This window comes from Calidris pugnax, unplaced genomic scaffold (genome assembly GCF_001431845.1).
Source record: "Calidris pugnax isolate Ruff unplaced genomic scaffold, ASM143184v1 scaffold17, whole genome shotgun sequence".
NCBI classification, from domain to species: domain Eukaryota; kingdom Metazoa; phylum Chordata; class Aves; order Charadriiformes; family Scolopacidae; genus Calidris; species Calidris pugnax.
The window spans coordinates 13,180,127-13,189,470 of NW_015090794.1; positions in this window are offsets into that span (position 1 = coordinate 13,180,127).

Below are 9,344 nucleotides of genomic sequence, written 5' to 3' on the forward strand. Positions count from 1 at the left end.
GACCACGAAGATGATCAGAGGGCTGGAGCACCTCTCCTATGAAGACAGGCTGAGAGAGCTGGGGTTGTTCAGCCTGGAGAACAGAAGGCTCCAGGGAGACCTCAGAGCCCCTTCCAGCCCCTCAAGGGGCTCCAGGAAAGCTGGGGAGGGACCCCCTTGGAGCCCTAGGAGGAGGGGGAAGGGTTTGACCGTGCAAGAGGGGAGATGGAGCTGAGCTGTGGGGAAGAACTTGTTTGGTGTGAGGGTGGTGAGAGCCTGGCCCAGGTTGGCCCGAGAAGCTGTGGCTGCCCCATCCCTGGAGGGGTTGAAGGGCAGGTTGGAGGGGGCTTGGAGCAACGTGGTGTGGTGGGAGGTGTCCCTGCCCTGAGGATGACAAAAAAGCTGTCCCTGGCTCAAAGAGCGGGGCAAAGGGATTATTTAAAAAATTTTTTTCCAAAGGGATTTTTCTAAAGGCACCTTCAGGGCTGTGTTTCACCTTTGGAAAGTCATCTGCATGTCCACCCCAGGGCTGTAAATGCAGCTGGGTGTGGGGCAAAGCTCAGCCCCAAGCCCCTCGTGCATCACACCCAGGCAAGAAGGTGGCAACCGCCCTGATTTCCACACCGGCAGGTGAAAAGGAGATGCTGTTTTCCCTGGGATGTGGCCACGCTGCCACCAGTCTGGCCAGAAAGAAGACAAGCAAGTGATAGATCAGCCACAATTCTGCTTAAATAGGTGGTAGTAGAAGAAGTTGCATCCCAGCTGCTAATAGGAAGGAAGGAGATAAAAGATGGAGCCTCTTATCTGCTCCTTGAATTCCTGATGCCGGGGGTACAGCGGTCCTGACGTGGAATATGGATGCTGCGCTGCCTGCCAAGGCTTTACATATGGAGGAGGGCAAACCATGTCCTTCAGCAGAGGACGGGTACAAAGAGTCCAGCTCCGGGGCAGGATGTGAATATAGATGATTTTCAGAGAAGTTCTTGATCTTATCGTTTAAACCTTCCTGCTTGAGTAAGGTGAGAAACACGACGGAAACTAAAGAGACTTGGTCAGCTTTGAATACAGACCCAGCAACCTGGGCGCCTGGGGGCTCTCTGGAAGGACAGCATCTGCTGAGGGTTTCTCTGAGTAAGTGCCAAATTCAATAGTGCCTTTGTGAGCTGGGAACAGTCATTTATCACGAGCGTGTGGCAGTGCGGCGCTGGAGCACCGGCTTGGAAATGACCTTTGCTGTGAAACAGCGTGGATGGAGTGGGATCCCCTGGCTGCTGCTGCCCGAGGGGATGGAAATGGGGTGGAAATGCTGTGTAAAAGCCAGAGCTCAGAGCTCCAGGTCCCATACGACCCCTGGATTGGGGTACCCTCCAAGGCATCTCTTAGGACATGACTTGCAAGCTTCTTTCTTTTCTACTCAAAAGATCAGAATCATAAAACAGTTTGGGCTGGAAGGGACCTCAAAGCCCCCCCAGTGCCACCCCTTGCCCTGGGTGTCAAGGGACACCTCCCACCAGACCAGGTTGCTCCAAGCCCCCTCCAACCTGCCCTTCAACCCCTCCAGGGATGGGGCAGCCACAGCTTCTCGGGCCAACCTGGGCCAGGCTCTCACCACCCTCACACCAAACAAGTTCTTCCCCACAGCTCAGCTCCATCTCCCCTCTTGCAGGGCCCAACCCTTCCCCCTCCTCCTAGGGCTCCCCTCCCTCATCCAGAGTCCCTCCCCATCTCTCCTGGAGCCCCTTGAGGGACTGGAAGGGGCTCCAAGGTCTCCCCAGAGCCTTCTCTTCTCAAAAGAGCATCTCTCCCTGTCCCTCCAAGGTCCTGTGTCCCCCAGCAGCTCTTGTAACCAGTATTTATTGGAAACAAATGTCCAAGCAGCTGATTCTCTACAAAAGTCCCCCGACTGGTCATAAACGGGTGGGAAGGCAGCGGTGTTTGCCTGATTCCTGCCTATGGACAACTCAACACGTTAATTTCTTCATAATCATATTGTAGTAAAGACTGTACCATCAGGCAAATGCTCAAGCGTATAATAGAGCATTAAATGTTACATTTCTTGTGGTCTTTGCAGGAATGAGCCCCAAAGCAGCAAATCTCCTGGAGGTGAGGTGTCCAGCCCCATGAAGTTGGTGGTGACGTTGGCTGGAGCGACACGATGTCTCCCAGAAGGCAATGAAGATGTTGCTCTGTGTAGCCGGGGTCAGACCCTCCCCAAAACATTGCCTGGCAGAAAAAGGGAGCACTCTGAGGCTGGGCAAAGATCAGGGCTGTTTCTCTCCCGCATCAGAGAGGGTCAAGGAAGAAACAGCTTTTGGCCAGAATCAGGCAACACCTTCCAAAAAGAGCAGACCCCAGGGCGAGCGGCTCCACGCTCAGGTGGGTCTGACTCCGCCTCTCCTCGGGCTGCCCTTTCACAGATATCTTTAACAGCACCATCTGCTGATATTTAAAAAAATACTTGGCTTTTTTAGCGTGCACACAAAAGCCCTTGGATTGCCTGAGCTCCCAGCAGCCTCCCAAGTCCCGCAGCAAAGGGGTGCAGCTCGAGACGAGCAACGTCCCCCCCCCAATGTCTCCCATCTCCCATCTCCCTCGGGTCAATGGGGATCCTCACGCCTATGGATTTCTCTACCCAGTAAGGGGCCAGCAGGCTTTTCTGAGAAGTTCACTGCATAATTGCAAGCAGGGATGGGTTGATTAGCATTTCTGCCCTGCAAATTGCCGCTGGATGGGAAGCAAGGCGGCGTGATGATGAGCAAAGTCTACAGTGATACACACCTGTGAGTTTCCCCATCGATAACGGCCGGAGAAAATGAAGCCTGCCTTCGGGAGGGGTTTCTGCTGCTGAGCCTGGGAGCAGTCCTTGGAGGAAGGGAACTTAGACCCTGCAGAGTGAGCTGGTTTGGTATCCAGCCCGTAGGGACACTGATGGAAGACGCTGGAGGATGCTCTCCTCCTCCTGAGCACCGCAGCACCTCTCAGGTTGCCCAAGGGCCACCAACACCTTCAATCCATGAGACCACCCAGGGGCAATTTTCCCCTCTCTAATGGCACACCCTGCCTTTAACTTACACATTTATCAACTGTGTCTCCTTGGTGACAGCCAGCATCCCCAAACCCACCCCAGCAGGATAAGAGCTGTTGGAGAGCTGGGGACTGGTGGTCTCAGGGGGCTTTACCCATTGTGTGAGGAATTGGGAAGGTGTTTCAAGAAGCTGTGACACTTTTCAGAGCTGCCAGGGCCTGGCTGAGCGCAGATTGAGGTGCTAAAATCACCATCACGTGCTCACGGGCTGCTGGGACCACAGTCAGGAGGAGAATGAGGGATACACATGGTCTGACTGCAAAAATACCCATAGGAGATGCCCGTGCATCCCCCCAAAATGCAGAGTAGCGATGACAGGTTGTCCCTGGGCAGAGAGAAGGGCTGTCCTGAAGGTGGGATGGAGCACCAGGGTCTGGCACCACATCCATCCCAGCAATGCTTGGACCTGGATGCTGTTCCATGCCTGAGACCAGCTCTGCAGCACCCCACGGGTCAGGATCTGGCCTCAGCTGAGCCTCAAGCGCTGCAGTCGCTATGGAGACCCTGCCTGAGATGCATCAATATGGAGAGGAACAGCTTGCGGCACCACATCCATCCATCCCAGCAATGCTTGGACCTGGATGCTGTTCCATGCCTGAGACCTGGCACCACATCCATCCCAGCAATGCTTGGACCTGGATGCTGTTCCATGCCTGAGACCAGCTCTGCAGCACCCCACGGGTCAGGATCTGGCCTCAGCTGAGCCTCAAGCGCTGCAGTCGCTATGGAGACCCTGCCTGAGATGCATCAATATGGAGAGGAACAGCTTGTTCCTCACATCCCCATTCAAAGGACCAGCCAGCAAATCCCCTCCAGATGGATTCTCCGCTCCAGCGTGGTCCCTGTCGACCCCACAAAGCCCCCCAGGGCTCTGCAGGGTTGGCGGGGACCAAGCTGGGCGATGATTCTAGGAGGTTTGTGGTCCTTCTCTGGGGAATTGCAGGTCCAGCTCATGCTGGAGCCCTGGGCTGTCCCCGAGATTCAGCATCCCTGTAGGATGAGTCCATTGGCATTAGATGTGTTCACACAGGGAGGTCTTCAGGGCAGCCATAGGGTCTGGGGATGGGGATGTGGTTGGAAGAAGCCTCCATAAGTGCCCTGGGACCATGTTATGGCTCTGTGGGGCAGGATTGGGACCCTGGGAAAACTGACACTGGCTCCAACCCCGTGGCAGGTGACATGGGAGCAGCAGAGGAGCCCCTCAGATGTGGTTGGAAGAAGCCTCCATAAGTGCCCTGGGACCATGTTATGGCTCTGTGGGGCAGGATTGGGACCCTGGGAAAACTGACACTGGCTCCAACCCCGTGGCAGGTGACATGGGAGCAGCAGAGGAGCCCCTCACACGATTTGCCACCCAAGACAAGAGTCCTCATGCCTTCAAGAGACCTTCTACAGGAGCTTTCTGATCCGCTGAGCATCCTCCTGCCCCACATCCATTCACAGCAGAGGACAGGACCAGCACACAGCAGCCGAGGTGCTGCCTCCCTGCTTTCTCCATCCACACTAAAACCACCCCATGGCAACATCAGCCCATAGAGAGAGGGACAAAGAGCTGACACCGGCTCCAACCCCGTGGCAGGGTGACATGGGAGCAGCAGAGGAGCCCCTCACACGATTTGCCACCCAAGACAAGAGTCCTCATGCCTTCAAGAGACCTTCTACAGGAGCTTTCTGATCCGCTGAGCATCCTCCTGCCCCACATCCATTCACAGCAGAGGACAGGACCAGCACACAGCAGCCGAGGTGCTGCCTCCCTGCTTTCTCCATCCACACTAAAACCACCCCATGGCAACATCAGCCCATAGAGAGAGGGACAAAACCAGGACATGGCCAGCCACAGCCTGGCAAGGGATGGCCAAGCAATACCTGCTCAGGGGAGAGCAAGTAGGAGGAGAAGGAGGAGAATCAGTTCTTTACCTGGAGCGAGAAGCAGCTGGAGGGGGGGAGAAGGAGCAAACAGCAGGGAGACGGCAGCTACCGGGGGCAGGGGGAGATGGGGGAGACCATCTGGAGCTCAGGCTGCAAAATGAGCCACCGAGCCGCGGTGAGTCACGCTTGGCTGCCCGTGGTAATGGGGAAAAGAAAAAAACACAGAAAAAAAAAAAGAAAAAAAAAGGAAAGAAAAGCAAAGTTTAAGTGCCACCATCTGCAAAGGGCAGCCCCGGCCAGCTGGTACGGGTGGGATTGTGTCCTCCTCCATCCTCGTCTCCACAGGTGCTACGGGAGAGTCAAGATCTTCAGGCAAAGTCACTTTTTGGTGGCTGTTTGGGAATTATATGGTTACGCAGAAAGTGCTTCTCACCTTGAGAAAAAAAGCTAACTGTCCACCAAGGAGGAAAACCACAAAGTCTCCAGAAAAGCTGCTTCAGCAGCACAGCTGGGGTGACACCTTCTTCTCATCCACATCCTTCTCTGCTACTCGGCCGTCACTAGGGGTACTGAGTGATGCCGACCCTTTCCTGTGTCAATGGTTAAGTCTTCTTCCATCCAGGCTGTTATGGGGGGAGAGCATCTCTGTCCACATCAGCTACAGCTGCATGGCTTCCAGGTTTCCTTGGTGGCCAGCCATGTCCCACTCACTTGGTGATGCTTGTGCAGAGAAACCCCATGGGAAACCCTCTTCTTTTGGTTTATCTGCTGTCTGGAGGCTTTAGAAATTCCAGTCATGGTCCATCTCCCATTTCCACCCTTGAGGGTTGTCAAGACCAGACTGGATAGAGCCCCGAGTTAGGTCTGAGCGTGGAGCTGACCCTGCTGTGACCAGGGTTGGACCAGAGACCTCCTGAGGTCCCTCCTAGGCTAAGATTACCTTGCAATCACATCATCTCCACCTCCAGTGGTGTTGCTCTGTCCTGATCTCGGTGGCATCGCTCCTGTATGAGACCAGCTGCTTCCTGCTGCTGTTTCTCCACTTTACACTGAGGCTTGCACCAGCCAGACCTTCTCATAGCCCTTGTCCTTCAGCCAGACCCCGCTGACTGTCCATCTTCAGTGCCATGCACAGACATCCTCCTGCACACTCTGCCAGCACCTCCTCATCCTGGATGGGCTCCCATCTCCTCTGTCCACCAGCCAGCCTTTCCTCAAGCCCCCAAGCAGGGATTCAGACACATGGGTCCACCTAGAAACGTCCTGCGAAGGGTTAATGCAGGTCCTTAGAACCTTTCATTAGGAGTGACCAGTTCCAGAGCATTAATCAACCCAGCTCCCACAGCAGGAGCTCATGGCTGTGTCCAAGGACTGTGCTACATTCTGCCCAGGTGTTTCCATAACTTGCTGGGGTCACATCAGCCTTGGGGTCACACCAGCCTTGGGGTCACACCAGCCTCATGCTGGGACTCAGCAGGTTGTGGTGTCCCCCTGTAGGAACCGTACCAAGAGGTGCTGATGGAACTATTGCCACCATTGGTATCTCTCCAGCACCCACCCCTGTCTCCAAAGCCCTCCCTCCCAGCCCAATTTCTCACCTCCATTGCTGCTGTTCCTGGCAAGTTTTGGTGGGTGGAGGTTGCCTTCTGCCCAGGTACAGGTGGACACAGCCCCAGAGAATGCGGCAGTTGGGGACAGATGGCCCTGAAAGAGGGGGGGACACGAAGGTCTGCACCTGCCCAGCCTGACAGTTCATTGCTCACAGCTCCCTGGACTCCCCCAGCATGAGCCCAGCCCACCCTGGGAGGACACCAGAGGGGTCCCCAGCATCCCAGGGGCTCCCCAACCAGTACAGCAGCATCCCTGGGGCTGTGCAGGCCCAGCAGCAGGACAGGTTTGGGCTGTGTCACAGCCAAGTCAAGGCCATGGCCACCACACAGCTGGGGACACAGGCAAGCTCCTGCAGGAGAGCTGGCTCCTGGGGCTCCTGCTTTGTGTCCTCCCTCATGCAGAGGCTGCTCCAGTCCTGCCAGAAAGTGGATTTATTCTCCTAGTCCCCTTAGAAACGCCCAAGAGGAGCGTTCCCTGCCTGCCCCTTCTCCTGCTGCTGGCCATGGGGACCCCTATGACTCCTGACCCCACCGTGCTGGGGGGCAGGAGGGCAGTCAGTGCCGAGCCCCACGGTGGGTTCAGAGGGGAGATGCAGCCCATGGCAGCGTGCATCCAGTATGAACCAGTATGAACCAGTGCTGCTGAGAGCACACCAGTGCCCAGGTGGGGTGCAGACACCCACACCTCTCTGGAGCCCCCAGAAGGACCTCAGGAGCTCGTGGCTGCTCCCCAGGTGGGAAGGGCCACAGGGGTGGAAAGATCCTTGAGGAGACTCAAGCCCTCCCACCACCACGGTGCTCAGAGGGGTTCAAGGGGACAACTCACCCTCCAACACCGTCCCCCCGCTCCCCTCCCCTTCCCTACTGGGGCTTTGGGACCCCACAGACGGACCCACACCTCCCCTGGGGACCCACCAGCAGTCAGGGAGTCTGGCAGCAGACACATCTGGCCAGAACCCACCCAGGCTCCACACGCTTTAAATCTCAAGAGCATTATTTTTAGCTTTCCATCTGTACACGAGGAGCAGCCTCACAAAAAGCGCTATAATCTGCTTACAGGAAAACGCAACAGGGCGGCGGAGAGGCCCCAAAAAGGGTCCCGGGGGTCAGCTCGTGCTGAGAAAAGCACCCCAGGGCTTGGTTCCCCCCCAAAAACCAGCCCAACATCACCCCGAGCTGCTCTCCAATGGGTTATTTTTCACCTGGAATAACCAGACACCGCTGGCTTCGGCTCCAACTCCTCATCCCTCGGAATCGCCATCTCTGCTCTGAGCCCACAGGAAAGGTTTCAGGGTAAACATCCCAATTTTTTGTGCAGAATAAATGCATTTTCTGATGCCTTCAGCCTGTAGCAGCTTTAGGGCATCCATAGGATGTCCCGCTGTGGGGCACTGATGTCCCAGTATGCGATGGCTTGAGGTGCTTTTGCCAGCTGGGGCTGGAAGGGAGGTGGGAGCCTGGGGTAGGGAGGGGACTGGTCTTCAGAGGGTCCCCAGGGGCTCTCAGGGAGGGCCCAGCCATCCTTTAAAGCTCCACTGATGGGAAAACCACCTTCACCTGCCCTTCACTGGGCTGTGGGGCAGCACAGACCCTGCTCCCTCCCCACCACGAGGATGTGGGGTGGCCGGGGAGGCAGCATGACCCACCGGGCTCGTCCCACAGTTTGTCCCTGCCTTTGTGGTTTCCCTGGTGTCTGTGTCACGGGCTGTGTCCCTGGGCCAGATCCAGCATTGTCCCCAGGGCCACCTGCTCCTTGTCCCCAGGGGAGTGTGGCCCCTGGCAGCCCACCCTGCAGGCACAGGCCTCTGCATGGCGAGGGGCTGCCACCATGCCACCACCCCACAGCACCCAGCCAGGGGACAGCCATCAGGACACCACACCTGGGGATGAAAGACTCCTTTGACTCTCCCTGGGGCTGCATGGAGTGCTCTGGGGGAGATTAAGGGGGTCTGGACCCACGTTCCCATCCCCGTGACCCCCAGTTTGAGGGCTGGACCCTCTTCCCCCATCCCCACGTGACACAACCGGTGACCCTCAGCGCGGCTGGACCCACATCCCAATGCCTGCGTGATGCAACTGGGGACCCTGGGCAGAGCTGGACCCTCATCCCCATCCCTGTGTGATGAAACTGGGGAACCCTGGTGGGGCTGGACCCCCAGCCCCCTGCCTGTGTGACCCCGCCAGGGATGCCAGGCAGGGCTGGACCCTCATCCCTGGGACCCAAACAGGGACCCCCAGTGTGGCTGGACCCTCATCTCTATCCCTATGTCACCCAACTGGGGACCCCCAGTGAGGCTGGACCCCCATCCTTGCCCCTCTGTGACCCAACCAGGGACCCCCAGTGTGGCTGGACCATCATCTCTATCCCTATGTGACCCAACTGGGTACCTCCAGTGGGGCTGGACCCCCATCCTTGCCCCTCTATGACCCAACCGGGGACCCCCAGTGGGGCTGGACCCATCTCTATCCCTGTGGGGACCCCCAGTGGGGCTGGACCCATCTCTATCCCTCTGTGACCCAACCGGGGACCCCCAGTGGGGCTGGACCCTCATTTCTACCCCTCTGTGACCCAACCAGGGACCCCCAGTGGGGCTGGACCGTCATCTCTATCCCTGTGTGACCCAACCGGGGACCCCCAGTGGGGCTGGACCGTCATCTCTATCCCCGTGTGACCCAACCGGGGACCCCCGGTGGGGCTGGACCTGGACCCTCATCCCGGTCCTCGTGTGACTGCAGCTGGGGGGGGGTGTCTCCGTGGGGGCCGTGCCGGAGCTCCGTCGGGGCGGCCCGAGCCCCGGGAG